This window comes from Parus major, chromosome 12 (assembly GCF_001522545.3).
Source record: "Parus major isolate Abel chromosome 12, Parus_major1.1, whole genome shotgun sequence".
Lineage (NCBI taxonomy): Eukaryota > Metazoa > Chordata > Aves > Passeriformes > Paridae > Parus > Parus major.
The window spans coordinates 11,191,847-11,207,561 of NC_031781.1; the positions used below are offsets into that span (position 1 = coordinate 11,191,847).

Here is a 15,715-nt window from a genome sequence, read left to right on the forward strand (position 1 = left end):
TTTATGCACCCTAAGTGGTACATCCTGGATGTAAAGAATATTGTCCATGACAGGAATGTCAGCTTGAGGTTTGTACTTCAAATATCTCCTGAAAATGAAATCTTCTTTATATTTTTCAATATTTCTTAGAACTATCAGTGTAATGATTAAATAGTGTATCTCACTTGTCTTGCGGTGTTTATTTTATTGATTAAACTTTCTAGGACAGTAGAGTTTTATTAAGCATATAGTATGTAAACCCATGTACTCTAAGGAATTATGTTAAATTCCAGTGGCATTTAAGTAATTCTGTTTCATAATCTCTTGCATTCAATGTGAAAATCCTATACAAGAAGTAAATCTGATGAGTGTTGTAATTTAACCTCTGATTGTTTCAGAATAACTTGTGATTGTTTACAGGCTGAAAACTAAAGAGTTTTACAAGGCTGGGAAATCATTGTGCTCATTTAGTCTGATGCTGTGTAAAGCTAGGCAGCGGCCTTTCTTGAATTTAAAATAAACATTCAAGTTAAGGCTGAATGTTAACAAAGAGAAGAGTTGCAAGTGATGGAGAGCTTGCCCTACTAAATACATTTCAACATACCTTTGAGAAAAGAAGCTTGAAAAACAGACCTTGGTCTGCTCAGGCCAGAAATATGCAATTAGCAAATTATTAACCTTGTTGTGAATGGTTTAAGTAACGTGGTACTTGTTCTGTTTCACTTCTGATTGACTATATAATAGCCACCATCAGCAGCCTGTGCTGTGTGCTGGATTGCAAAATCTGCTAATTAACACATTAGTTTCATATTGCTGCTGCCAATGTTTGCATTGAAGAACGTGGCTTTTTTTGGCCATATGGATGGGTGGGAATATCAAGATCGTGTTATGGCTCTGTGCTCATTCATGTGTGAAGCTTTGTGCTCTGTTTTTCCCAAGACATCTAATCAGGCTCGGGGCTGAGCAGTGCCTTTTTGGAGAATCTTTAGCTGAAAGGTCAAAATAAGCACAAGGCCCAGAGACAAGTCTTGCTGTCACTCTTCCCAGCCGCTCCCCCCGCCCTCCTTTGTGTGTGTCTCTCTCCACGTATGCATATGTAGGAGTCCTTCACCCAGCACATTCATCTGTTATTTCTTTCCTGAGACTCAGGGTTTTTAAGTGCCACTCACGGTCTTCCCAAACAGAACACAACTCTGCCAGCTGGATCTCCCTCAGGCTGGGAGGGTTGATTTGTGGTGTGGGAGCTCCTGACACTCACCTGCTGATGGGGCTGCTGGCTTTGCACCATTGCTGTGCACTGTCAGCTGCCTGGCATCTGGTGTCTTAATTAACCACGTGTAGGTAGACCAGGATTTACCCTAAAAGCAGTGTTTGCTTGTGGACTGGTATCTGGTGGTTCTTCAAGGGAGTGGGAAGCAGAATGTGCCTTACAGTGGTCTCAAAGTGAGGGCTCCAAATGGTGCCATGGAAGGTGAAGACTTGGATTTGCAGTCCAGATCAGGTCTGACATAAGTAAATTTGTTCACACCCTCTGCTACCTCCCATCCACGCAATGAAAGCGTTACCAGGAAACTCCCTGTGGGAGAGCATAAACATCAGGAGGGGGAGATGGTAAAAACTGGGTATTTATTCCAGCTCTCAGGGTGCATCTGAGGAAGATGCCTTTGTTTTATTGAATGAGAGAGATTTTGTGGTATTGATGTTGTTCCTGTTGTAAGAGCATCTGAGGCAGTCAGTTCTTTTGCTTTTTACTGTCACTCTTTCAGCCCTGCTTGGTTTCTCCTTTCCCTTACTCGCCAAGTGCAACTGAAAAAGAGGCACTGAACAGCACATCTAGTTTTTTGTATGCAATCTAGCAAATATTAGTGCTGGAAACTGGGCTCTTGCTGCTGTTTGTCTGGTAACATTACCTTCTGTTGTTTCCTTGTGCTACTTTTAAAAATGCTTGGTTTCTGTTTGAGAGGTGGCTGGCCCATAAATGTATTCCAACCCACCTAATAATTCTTCTCTCAAATCTTTCATCAGGTTTCTTCTGTTATATAGTTTAAAAAGAAAAAAAAACGCGAATGCCTTCCTTTGCCCCTGGAAACAGCAGTCGTCTTGTTCTGCTGAGCTGAGTTCTGTTCATACTAATCACTGCTGTTGGCTTCGTTTATTTTAGAGTTAAGTTATAAGCTGTTTAAGACTAGGCTATTTTTGTTCTGTATTTTTGCAGGATCTTTTACATGGGTCTTCTAAACACTAAAATAAATGCTCTTAAAGGCAAAAGTACCATCTGTATCAGAACAAGATGGCTATTGCTCTAAAAATGAAGTTTTGTGGGTTTATTCTGATAAACCATTTTGGCAAGCACATGCCTGCACAGAGGAAAGCCTGTGTCAGGGCTCGGCTTATGACCATCTTCTGTCTTTATGTTGGATCGCCTTTTGTCAGCCAGATGCCCTATGATCCCACCTTCTCCCTCCATCCCTCTTTTGACAGTAGCTGTGGTGCTCAGCAGGGGCTCCCTGGCTGTGTTTGCTTTAGCTGGAGAGGTGTTTGCCTTCACTGCAGAATTCCAGTTTCCAGCTGCCGGGAAACCTGGAGCTCTTTTGTTGATTTATTAGGGCACAGTGCACCTCAGGAATGCTTTTGCTAAGGAGCTGGGAGTGATGGGGGGGATCCTGCCTGTTGCAGTGTGAAGCCTTCTTGTTTCTCTTTACAGAAACACCAAGCAGGAATTCCCCAAAGCAAGGCAGGGAAAACAGCTCACTCGGCTGACTGCTTTGGAGAGCGTTAAAGTGAGACTCAGTCAGGTTTCCCTGGCACAGAAGTAAGTAGGTGATTGATAGCTGCAATTTTAAGTGAGTTTTTGTGGGAGATGATACTGTGAATTGCCCTACCAGAGGGTTTGTATGCATTTGGTTGGTGTTAAGAGCTGGCATTCCTGAGCCAGTGACTAGGGCTTTCTCCTGGGACTTGGCTTTGGGCCATCTAAATCTTTCGCACTTGGAAGAAGCAAGTTTCAACCTCGTTGGATTTGCAAACTTCGAAACGTTTTACAATACGGATACACCAACGGATTTGGCTTTTTAATTATCTTTGGAGACAACAAAAATCTATGGACTGCAAGTTTAAAAACCACGATGTGAGTGTGTCTTCCTGTAGTGAGTTCATTAGAACACCTTCACCTCTTTAATGTGTTGCAGCCACCTGATGTGCACCCCTTTTCTTTGCTTGTATTGCATGCACACACAAACACACATTTCTGGACATTTTCTTTCATTTGGGATTTTGGAGGCTGTTGCCCCAGGAACTGAGGAAAATGTTTGGTGTTTGTACAGGGTAGGGTGGTCAGCTGGTCACTTTGTGTTGATCAAGTATTTGGTAGTTGCAGAGTAGGTTGTGTTTAAGGGGCATTGGTGCTGAGAAGGAATTTCCTTTCCTGGCTGAGGTAGAAAGGCTGTCCACGTACAGCTTTATTCCTTTGCTTTAGCATTCCTTGAGGTTGTTTCCCTATTTTACAAATGCATCTTTTGAGAACTGCCAGGAAAATGTCTCTCTCAAATGGAAATGGAAATTTCTGAGCTCACAGGCATGAAAACCTTTGGGTCTGTGCTCACTGAGTGAAAAGAGGATTACCAACCAGCCATTCTCCAGTGTGCAAAGCAGTGGAGCAAAGTCTGCAGAGACCCTCTGAAAGTTATTGGCTTTCCCAAGGAAGGATGCTTGTGAATAGAATTGAATACGGTTGCTTGCGTCCCTCTTGGCTTCCCTGCTGCAAGTACAGAAAGCAGTGGAACTTGGAACTCAGTAGATGCCTGAATAAAATGGGAAATGTTGGGAGGTTGTTTTTTTTTTAAATAGTTGCCTTGTGAGCAGGTCTAGAGCCAGTGTTCCTGCATTACTGTAAGAGAATTAATGGATTTGTGACTACATTTAGGCCTGAAAAAAGCAGGGAGGCAATGCTGATTTTTCCAGAACTGCTTGAAGGGTTCAGAAATGAGGATGGTGTGCTGGAGCAGATGCAGATGGCTTATTTTCACTGGGGACTGCCAAACCTGCCAAAGTGTAAACTGCATCTTAACAGGAAGATGTGAGACAAGGCCTGCACATCTCTCCCTCCTAATTACTACAGCTCAGCTGCTGCTGTCTCTTATGCTTACACATCTGAAAGGTGACAATGACAATGTCTTGAATGGCAAAGCAATAGCAGGAAGAGTCTCTCTCTTTTTTTTTTTTTTTTTCTCTGTAGATTCTGGAACAAAGAAGTTATTCAACCAATAGTCAAAAATATCCCTATGAAAAATCTTTCTCACAGAAACTGTATCTGTTATTCCAGAAGATAATCAGAATTTCTGTGGATCCTGATGGCTTATCTCCTGAGTTACCTGACCACAGGTGAAGCAGCAATTAACTTTCTCCTCTTTCCTGCACCGACAGCCTCAGAAATGTCCACCACAGCAGTGGGATTTCCATTTTTGCTGTTCCTGCTGTTCTACACTGGGTTGCCTCTGTACACATTATCTCTTTCAAGAAGTTGGAAAGCTCTTCTCACCCGTTCTGGCAAAAATCTCCTGTAACATTTTCACAGCAGTTACTTCAGATGCCAAAACCCAGACTTTCAGATCCTCATCATTTGTGGCATGCAAAAGATGAGGTAGTTTTTATTACCTCCTCTTAGAGGAGCAGGTACTTCAGTGAGAAAGATGGTACTGTGATTGCATTGCAGTGGTACAGCAAGAGTGGAGGCAGTGGCAGCTCCCAGTTGGGCTGCATGTGATTGTTTGATTTGGTGTTTCTCTCTGAAAATCTGTTTTAGGTCACGGTCTCTCATGGCAGCCTTGCTGGTTAGCTATAAATGTGTTAATCTTCCCTCACCCATGACCCTACTCTGTTTCACAGTATCACTGTAAATCTGGTTTAAGAAATAGCTTTGTGGAAGTTTGTCTTCCTTCCCCACCTGTTCAGTTTAGCTTGGGAGAACATGCTGCCAGGGCAGGATGGACTCTGATCAGACACTGTGTGGGCTGATGGGGCTCCTCTTCTCTGGGGAGAAACACACAGCAGAAAAAAAGACAAAACAGTGCTGAAAACCACAGATTTTTTTTTTTTTAGGTGAGAGGAGAATGTACTTCTTTGTAGCCAGTTCACAAATAGGGAATAAAAGTTGCAGCTAGGAGATGCCTGTCCATTTGTATTAGCCTGGGAAATGGTGGATTTCTCTCTTGAGGCCTTTGCCTCAGGCATCTTGCCAAAAGGCATCTAGTCTCTATTCACTTCAAACACATGCAGTTCCTAAGCCTGAAATGTGAAGAAATCTCATGAACTGTGATCAGCTGAAGGCCAGAAAGCATGACCTGGTGCTTCATAAAAATCTATGAATTGCTGTGACTTCTGGATGCTTTGGAAGAATAAGCAGCACCTGCTGTGCAATGTGAACCTAAAGAGCATGAAAGGGTAATCAGCTCAAACATGGATCTAACCTGTTTATGGTAGGAAAGGAATCCTGGAATCTGTGCTGAAAATTAGAATTTGCATAAGTGAAGTGTTTTGGCAAACACACACAATTACTTTCTTCATGGATCCTGTGTATGTGCTTGCTTTCTTCACAGCACAAAGAATTCAAGACAAATTTTACTTTGGAGCTAAAAGGCATGTTTTTAGCAAAGGCAGTGCAAGCAGTGTTGGGACAGACTCCAGGTCTTTGGTGTTCCTGAAGAAACACAAACAACTGCAGAGGAGGGTATAGCTCAGATCCTTTTGCCAGCATGCTTAGCAGGCAGTCCTGTACCAGATCTGGTTCAGGCTTCGACAAGTGACCTCTGTCACTGAACGGGAACATAAAGAGCTTCAGTGAGCTTTGGCTGAACTAGGCTTTTGCCTGTCTGCTCTGGAGAGAGAGTAACCTCAGTGTTCCCTTCCCTCCCTCCCTCAGTGTGTCTGTGAAAATACTAACTTGATTTAGCTGCCAAAAAAAGACACTGGAAAAGTATACATTGCTCTCCTGTGTCCCAGCTTCTGTAAAATACGGGTTATGGTTGGTTCCTGTATATGGTGCTCAGTAATTTTACAGAAGAGAAAACTGCACCACTGCAACTATCCACACAACACTTAATACAGTGAGGTCTTAGTCTGTACTAGGACTCCAGAGTGCTATTCTGGGCATTATGAACCCGATTATATTACACATAGAGCTCAGATGGCTCAGAGCCATGCTCAAGATATTAACTGTTTCTATTAAGCTTTGCATTTAGAGATCCTTCTGTCAGAGGAGGGGGGCAATGCTGGATGAGCTGGCATTCCCACAGCAGAGCAGTGTGTGAGTATGGTAAGGGAGTGTTTTGTATTTGATTTGCACAAGGGGTAACCCAAGTCCTGGATCTTGCTAACATATGGATGCTAAGTATAATAATATTTTCAATGTACCAGTTTTGTAGCTGCAGGTGTCATGGAAGAGACACTTACTGATGTAGATGTACAGGAGTGCAGGAGAAACCTTACAAAGTGCTATAAATGTATCATAAGGGGAAATCCATACGTAGTGTGTCATCTGGCAGAGAACCTGATAAAGTGGCACCGACTGTGATTACTTGTGATTGTTGACAGCCTGTGCCCCTGAGTGTTTTAAGACTTGGTTTAGTTTGTGATGAAACTGGCTTTAGGAATAGTGAAGGTCCTTCCATTTCTCTTAACAAGAAAGGTTTCTTTTCATGATTGTTTTGTGCTGTTCCAGATTTTGTAAAAACAAACACCCTGAAACTCCAAACAACAACAATAATAAAAGAAATCTTTTGTGGATCATCTCTGTGATCCAAACAAAGTTGATGAGTTTCTCACTGTTTAAATACACATTGTCTGCCAGGTGGGAACTGTGCAGCTCTTCCTTCCCTCATCACCCTGCAAGTGCAGGAAGAGATAAGAGGAATTTATTTAATCCTGCCCTCACACTGGCTGAATTTGAAGCAGACTACCAGACAAGTATGCTGAATTTGGAGTCTAAATGGCTGCCTTGGGTAGGAATGCGGGGCAGAGAGTATGGCTGTTAGGGTTATGAGGCATTGGGATAGTGCTAATGGGAGAAGAGGGATGCTGAACACAGTAGCACATGCTGTTAGAAAAGCAATCTCTCATCCTGCCCTTGAAATAATGAGAATTTGCCTTTGTGGGGTTTGGGATTAAACTCTCTTCCCAGTAAAACTGCAGTTTGCAGCTCCTTTCTTTGTACTGGGAGTACACTGCAAACAACTGCAGTTGTTGAGCAGGAGCTGGCTGCTGTGCAGTGAAATTATTCTTTGCAGGAGACAGAAACAAGTGGATGGAGGTATCCATGTGCCATGTGGATCCATGTGCCACTGTTCAGTTCATGCTTAGGCTGATGGAGAGGGGCTGAGTTTGCATGTCTTTTACTGAAGAATACTCTCTCAGCAAACACCTGACATCTTGACCTTGCAAAAGCTTGGACATCTTTACCTTTTGAAAGCATTGCTCTCCAAATGTGGGTCTATAGTGCAAGAGATACACATGATGACCCTGGTCTTCCTCTCCCTTCTTGGCTACATTTTTTGTGTTGGATGCCAGTGACCCTGAGATTGGGACATTTCCCTCTGCTGTTTTGTGTTAAAAATTAAGAACAAACTGTAATGTGTGGAAGCAGTTTGTATGATGGAACCCATCGAAATAAACCTGAGGGGATGGTGGTGGTGGTGGTTGAAAAAGCTTGGCTGAAACCTGGTAATTGGGCTGGATATAGTGAGAAGGAAAAGGGCCGCCAGGAAAGGATTGAATGGAAATCAGTCCCCAAAATAAATATCGCATGAGTGGGGCATGAAGAGATAAAGAGTCTCCTTCAAATCAGATTCTGTGCCTGAGCCTTCCTCCAGAATTTCCTGCAATTTAGACAAATGACCGACTTCAGATTTTTAAGTGGTGTTTGTGCTGAACACTTGCAGGCGTGCTTTGCCATCCAGCTGCTGAGCAGAAATCCTTGTTCTTCAGTCTTGCTGGGAGCTGCTCTGCGCTTTTTTGTGGCGGCAGCTTTTGCAATAGGAGCCCCCCCGCCCCAGGATGGCTTTTTCTGTGAAAGAAGCCAGCGCAGCCAGGCAGACATTATCCCCTTGCCGGAAGGAGGGACCCGGCCTCCCTGGGGAGGAGGGATGGGGAGCGAGTGATTCATTGCAGCTGGCTGCAGTTTGGCCTCTTCTCTCTCTTTGCCCTGGGTGCCAGGGAGTGACAGCTTGTGGGCAGCAGGCCAAGCTGTGAAAAGAGGAGTGTGTGAGGCCTTTAGCTTTCTCATGCTTTATCAAGCTGCAAAGAATAGCTCGATATTCAGCCAGCGTTGGTGCAGGTCAGGAGAATGGAAATGCGAACTTAACTCCTGACATGCTGGCTGATGGCTGACCGCACGCAGCATGTGGGGTAAAAGGGAGGAAAAGTGCCTTGGTGACACGGTAAAGATAACTTTTTGTTAAGTGGCCAGCCTCTGGGACCTGCTGGGAGAGTGGAAACGTGAAAAGAGGGCTTTCCTCTTGTGGCTTGTTGTCTGCGTGCTGGTGGAGCATGGAAACACTGGAAAGTAGAGCTGCAGGAGTGACGAGTGTCCTGAGAAAGCGAGAGAGGGACTGTGGTGGGCGAGTGACAGATCTGTGCCTTCCCTGCTGGCACAACAGCGGGGCCGTGGTGCAGGTGTCCGTCAGTGCAGAGAGCAGGACGGGCCCTTCCCGGGATGTCCCCTGGGCCGAGGGATGTCCCCTGGGCCGAGGGATGTCCCCTGGGCCGAGGGCTGCCCGCCGGCGCGCAGGGAGTTAAGCGCCTCATCGCCCGGGGGTGAGCCTACTTCGGGGTGTTGAGCTCCATTCCCACGGCTTTTCCTTTCTGAGGGCTGGGGGAGGGATCGCCTGGAACAAGTAAAATGCCTGAGGCTGCAAAGCAGCACCCCGGCCCCTCTGGCCTTGTGTTGGTCTGGGAGGGAGCTGCGCTTCACGGCAGGCTGGGCAGGGGCTGCCAGCCAAGGCCGGGGTCTGTCGCTGCTGGGCAAGAGCCTGGGTTATTTCTCTCCCTTCGGCAAAGAGAGATGGCTTTGCAGGCAGTAGAGTGCCTGCCTAGGGACTGAAATAACAGAATTCTCAGCTGGAAGGACGTAAAGTAGAAATGAAGCCCGAGCAGTGCTATGGGCAGATCATAGCACAGGTTAACACACAGGTTTTATGGCTGAGGGAGAGCAGCACCACTGCGTTCCCTGCAGCACATCTGCGTTTCTCAAAGGCATAAGGGAGCAGAGTCCTTCCTTCCCGATGCTGAGTCTCCCTTCTCCTCTTGCATCACTTTGAGCTGCTGAGTTGTTTGAAGCTCTGAGGAGCAGGAAAAGGACAGGTGAAAGTCTGAGAGGCTGGGTAAGGGAGTTAGCAGGTTCCCAGAGCGCTGCCTGCAGCTGCCTGCTAGCCTGTAAATCCCACTCTTCTTCCATCAACAGTGCAGGAGTCTGGGAGAGCAAGAGAGCTCTGCCACATCCCAGTTTAGCTGAGTGTATCTGTGTGAGGTACTTATCCCGGCCAGCACCTATCTCCCACCAGAGGGAGAAAGGAGTTTGCATACTTGTTCAGCCCCTAGGAAGACCAAGTGCCCTCTAAGGTATGCAGTCCTTATTCTCAACAGCTTTTGAATTCAAGGCAAGGTGAACTGATGTGAGCAAATGGGACCCAGCAGCAGCATAAAGATATGAACTGTGGTCTCAGAGCGCAGTTACACAGTTTGTTTCTGCTGGGCTATGTTTGTGCTTTATAGACCAGGATATGCTAGAAGCCCGGCAAAGGTGTGGTTGGAGACTGAATTTTTGCTTGTGCATCGGGTGTCTGGCTTTGCATCTGCCCCAGATCTTTGCAAAGAGTGAAGTACTGTGATCCTCCCACTTGCTGTGCTGGCTCCTGTGGGAGGCTCCCCTCTGGAGAGGGGAGGGGGTTCAGGAAGCAGTATTGCCTATGTGGGCAGAGGCTTTGTGTAGCTTGGGTTAGCACCCAGATACAGACCTTGGTGATAAAACAACAGGGTGCAAATATTCTGCAAATACCAGACTCGTGGTGGATCTTGCTGATTGTTAATGCCAAAATCCTAATAAAGACTGGTAGGCAGGAGCCCTTGTCTTTTCTGCACCCAGGCACCTAATGTTTTCAGAGCTCTGCTGTCAAGTTTTCTGCAGCTCTTTGCTCTGTTCATTTATTCGCCCAGCACTGCGAAATGTGGCTAGAGTGGGAGCTGGGCTGATCTGAGTCCTGTGCAACGCAGACCTGCTGTGGATTCACAAAGAGAAAGTCCCTGGCTGCGAGGTAGCTTGGGACCCAGGTGCAGCGAAGGCATCAGCGAGAGCTGGCTCCCCTGCAGGGACAGGGGGTGTGTTCCCATTGTGCCTGTTCTGGTTTGCTCCTGTCTAGCCTCTTCTCATTATTCTCGCCTTGAGCTGTCTCAGGCCCAAAGGCAAAGTGCTGCAGAAAGCTCCGTGGGCTTTCCCTTGAGAGATGTTGGATCCTTGGAGAGTGGCTGTTCAAGGGAAGCTCTGCAGTGGGCTGAATTGAGGCTGTTTCAGGCTGCACAGCTCTGAGCTAATCTCCCAGAGGCAGAGACATTACTCACCAATCAGGAATGTGTCTGTATTTTTCCTAATGAGAACAAAACATTTTATCCCTGTTCATTAGCAGAGAGTTAGCGTGTGCAGGTTGCTATGCCAACAGACTCCTCTCCTCCGCAGGCACACTGGGGGTGTCCTCCATGCCATGGTTAGAAGGGTGAACAGGAAGGCTGGTTCTGGCAAGAAAAAGATCCCATTGTTTTCCCAGGGCTGCCTGGACTTTGTGCAGCTGGCCAGACCATGCCTTCTCGGGGGAATGGAACCACAGCGGGAGTCAAGTGCAACAGATTTAATTTATTGAAAAAATAATCTTTGCATTTCATGCTCTGTTGTTTTTTCCAGCTTGAGGCACAGTCTTCAATTAGAGAAATGAAGGTGTCTCAACGTTCCCAAGAGCCCAGATGGTAAGCAAAATGTGCCGGGAGTCAGCACTGGGATGCCCATGGACTGCTGCAGCCCGCTGGGCTCCTCCGTGTTCCTGATCCCCTCCGTGTGTGTGGCCACTGTCATGCTGGGCAGCCTCTGCATGCTGCTGCGTGACGAACCCACCTGACCAACTGTACCACCTGTGATCAGTTGGACATTCTCCAGACACGTGCTCTACTGGAAAGAGTGAGTGGCTGTATGTGGGAGTGTTCACTTGTTCTCTTTGCAAAGGGAACGTTCTCTTCATGCAGGGAAATCCTGTGAAGGATGAAGGACAGCTCTTCAACAGAAGCTCTGTTCTGTAGAGTTCTGCTGTAAACAGATGTATTTATTCCACAGGTTGCCTATTTGCTTGTCATTTTTTTCTTTGTTACCCCAAATTTCTTGAGAGAGTGATTGGGAATTGTGATTTACAGTGCTACCAAAGTCCGGCCACTGTACACCTTTTGCAGTGGTGCTGCACTTGGAATATAAAAACTAACTTTCAAACTTTGAATTTTCTGTAGAAAGGAATAAATTTAACCTACAGGCAGAAACAAACTAAAAAAAAACCAAAACAAAACCACGAGTTTCTGATGGTGATCTATAAGTAGAAATGGGCCAGTGAGTATTGCCAAACCTGAAGACAGACTCCTGGAGCAGGAGTGATGTTCATCTCTGTCTGTCAATCACCATGGAATGTGATGAGCTGCTTGTGCTGGCTGAGCTTTGTGGTGTTGACAGCTATAGACCCTTGAAGAAACGTTTCCCTGAAAATGAATTCTTTCAGGCTGCTTCCTATTAAACAGGAAAGTTACAACTCTGCTGTCAGTTTGCCTGGAGAAGCACTCTGTAGGTGAATACATGGAATTTGAATATGAGAATTTGAATATCAAATGTAGGGTGGTACACCAGAGATCTCAGACTGAATGAGTTGCTGGAGATCTACAAATCTGCATGAACTTCTGGCTGGGAAGTGAAACCTTGGCACCTGGATGCTAGGAGCTGATGTAGATGAGTCACTGACTTTTGCACTGGAGAGATGAGTATCATGTTGGAGCACTGGGAGTACAGGAGTCCTTCTTCAGAAGGATGTCTGCTTGTTGGGTTTACAGCTCTAACCCTAGGAGAAAGAAAACCAGCAGAAATAAAAACAATTAACAAAATGAGACAGCAACCCCCAGCCCAGACCTCTCTGGGGTGCAGTCTCTGTGTGTCAGTTTGGTAGTAGACCTGGATGGAACTTTTAGATAATAAAGAGCAAGTTTTCAGAAAATCTTGTTCAATCTGGAGCACCCAAGAATAAATCCTGAATATATACAACAAATGTATAAAGACTGAAGAGTCTGGTTGTCTCAGCTTAGCATTGCTCTGGGTGGTTCCAGTAAAACCACTAAATCAAAGCTGTTTGAAATAGGGAATGAATAAGTACCTGAGACAACTTGAATTCAGACCAGTCTCTCCTGGATCCATGCTTTCAGGGTACATAAAAAAAATACAATATCTTAAGGAGGCCAGAGGAGTGTATGTTGTATTCTTTGAGATACTGAGGTGATTCTGTCCAGATCCTATTGAAAAAGTGCTCCAGCAGAAGTGCACTAGAGGATATGCTTTTTAGTACCTTTAAGTGTGAAAGATCAAGTCTGAACAAACTGACTTCTGAAATGGGAGTTACGGTTATTATCTGAGTTGCACTTGACTTCATTCCTGTGCAGCCGGAGTAGCAACTTGGTGTTACCTAGGAGAGTGTTACTTGTTCCCTCTTCTTCCCTCCCTTTTAAGCCGTTCAGGGACTGATTTTCTGTCCTATTTTCTGTGCACCACCAGGTTTTAAGAGTAAATATAAATACAGAATTGCAGTGCTGTGTGCAAGGCAAGAATTCTTAGAGAGAAACATTTACCTTTGCCTCTGAAAACACCTCAGGTGCTAATAGAACCTTGGGAGAAGGGTTGTTTGTTTTTATCAGGACCAGTTATGGGCCATTTGTGGGGTGAAGTGTTCCTTCTAACCCTTAGAGTGTGGTTCAAAACCCTAAATGATGGGGTAGGTTTATATTTTTAAGAAGCTATTAGCACTGAGTATTGTAACTCTAGGTAATGTATTGTTCTGTTGGGGTTTAATGAACTTCCTTCTCTTTTTTAATTCCAATTATACTTCTACATATCTGCATCTTTAAAAAACTCTTATTTGACTCTTAATAGTAAAACTTGCAAAGGACAGAGTAAAGCCAGGAAAGTTATGTCAGCCTGACAGGAAAGTTTAGGTTGCTTAGTCAGCTAAGCATGTATTATTAACAAAGTTCTATATCTCATAAAGAATGTAGGAAGCAATTAGTGGTAGAAATCACTCAGGATTTTTGGGAGTCATGATACAAACACTATCCAAACCCAAATATTGTTATATGACTGCAGGAGAACAAGGTCTGGTAACAATATTGTTCTGTGTAGTGTCAGGAAATCTATAAATAACGTGCCCATACTTGAGGAAAAACTGCTGGATTGAAATGTTTGTGAAGAACGTATGACAGAATAAAGCTCTGGCACATGATCTTGTGAGGGATCAGGGCAGGCTAATTCAAACATAAGATAATTTGTATTTCAAAGAACTAACAGGGGGAGAAAGTTTTTTGAAAGTACACCCTGTTCTGGTGGAAGAAGGGTGCAGCTGGATGCTGTGGCTTGAAAGTAAACTTGCTTTTGAACAAACTGTTTAAGGAGTTAAGCTGAATATTTTAAGAGAACTACCAGACAGGCAATTCACAATAGAAGCGGGGAATCCCTGCTGTATTTGATAACTATCACATTAGTTCCTCCAGCTCTTATGGAAATTGAGTTTTCTACAACTTTCAGAAAACCATTGCATCTTAATAGAGGTATCTGCAGTTTTTAGAAATGGAACAGCAGCAGTGAACAGAGGTGAGTGTTACCTTCCATACAAAGCATGACAGAATAAGTTGGGATTCTCCCACCTGAAAAACAATAAATGACAGTTATCTTCAATTCCTGAATCACCTGGAAAGTTTAGAGGGGGAGCAGCGTTTTTTTTTTTCCTTTTCCATTGGAAGTATGAATAGGTATTGCATGGAGACAGCATGTAGTAAGCTTAAAACCAAGTAACAACTTAATTATTGATTAAGAATTAAAGATGCTTTTGCAAGAATTGATGGAAGCTTCTTGCCACAGGATGTTGTGAATGCCAAATATCTGTGTGCATGTGAGAACATGGGGAAGGTCCATAGAAGAAGGAGCTGTTGAAGCTTACTAAGAGCATAGAAACCACCTTTACCCCAGGAAGTCCCTGAGATGCTCATTGTTGAAGCCTGGGAGAGTGTTCAGGCAGGTGAAGTGCTACTATGTGTTTGCTTCAGTCTAATGTGTCAGGCCAGACCCAGACAAGTGCAGCCTCGTTTGTCAGCATGGGGTGGGAGGGGGGATGCTAATAAAACTGGTAAAAAAAGAGACTGGCACAGCTTGTGTTCTAGGTTAGTTCTGTGCTGCTTGTGATGTTTAGCATGCACCTCTTGCTTGCTGAAGGCACTGCCTTGGGCTGCTGGAGTCTGCAAGCTGTTGACTTGATTTTGAAGAGAGGCAGAGAGCATATTTCTAGAAACTACACAGGTAGGAAAGGAGGTCTGAAGATGAATATTGTAAGCAGAGAAGCTGACTTTGCTCTTTTCTCTGTGGCAAATGCTGTTCCTGCTATTATGGAATGGTAGGTTATATTGAGACTGCCTTGCTGCTGATAACCTACACTTTTTTTTGTTCATTTCCCTCCTTTGAAACGGTGTTTCTTGCCTTGTAATGGACTTTAACTTAAATTAAGCTAAAATGGGTGATAAGCTGATGCATGAACAGTAAAACCTCTGTTCCAAACTTTTTCAAACTAAAAATGTCATGGCCTACATGAGGTTCATACTCTTCAGAAGTACTCAAAACACTGGTCCTATTTTAGGTCCTGTCTAAACATTTAAAAATAATTCAAAAACAGAGCTCACTTCTAGATGTTTCACCCTTGAAAGTCAGCTCTTGCACTTGGTTTTAGATGATTACCCAAATATGCAGAGGGCACAGTACAGAACAGCCCTAGTTGTTCCTTTGAACTTTTAATTTCAGAAGGAAGAGAACAATGTCAGGCTATCTGTTGTTTTGTCTCTAGAGACATGGTCTCTGCTGTTAGGCAGTATCCTTTTGAGTTGTTTGTTTTGGGGGGATGGGGGGCAGTTAAAACTTTTTGTTGTTTAACTTTGCTGCTGTGATCCCTGGGGAACAGCTATGCAAAGCTGACTGGCAGTGGAATTATGGTACTGTGTATTCTTGGAGGCAGGCTCTTATGACTGAAAACTGAGTTGGTATATTTTGGGGAGCTATAGCACCTCTCCCAGGATACAGAATCAGTCTTGTGTGTGTGTATCATGTTCTGTAGTGAATATTACTCCATGGAGTGGCTGAGGAGTTGTGTGCTCAGATTACAGCTGTGGGGAATACAGACAGGCCTGGGGCTGAGGGAGAATCCAGGTGGAGTACATACAGGATTAGGACAAGGGTCACCTTGGGGAAGACTGGCACCAGGTGGAGAGGACTGAAGTTCTTTTCCTGTTGATTGCTCCCCCATTATCTTGATTTAGTCAGCTCTGATGCAGAAGGAAGTTTCTATCCCAAACCCTAAGTCTCATCATTGCAGAGTAGTAATGGGCTCAGTTGTTATCCCATTTACAGAGTGTCTTTCCTGGT

The 15,715-nt window shown here is 44.7% G+C and overlaps 1 protein-coding gene across 2 annotated transcripts in view; it reads left to right on the forward strand.

Moving 5' to 3' along the window:
* The window catches only part of PLXNB1 (plexin B1), a 77,221-nt gene that overhangs the window by 10,639 nt on the left and 50,867 nt on the right, over positions 1-15,715 (forward strand). Inside the window, exon 2 of one of the 2 annotated variants that reach the window (XM_015641253.2) lies at positions 10,922-11,191. The gene's annotated coding sequence lies outside the window, so the exon portion shown is untranslated. The remainder of the gene's footprint in view (positions 1-10,921; positions 11,192-15,715) is intronic. The other variant, XM_015641255.3, reaches the window with a different exon arrangement.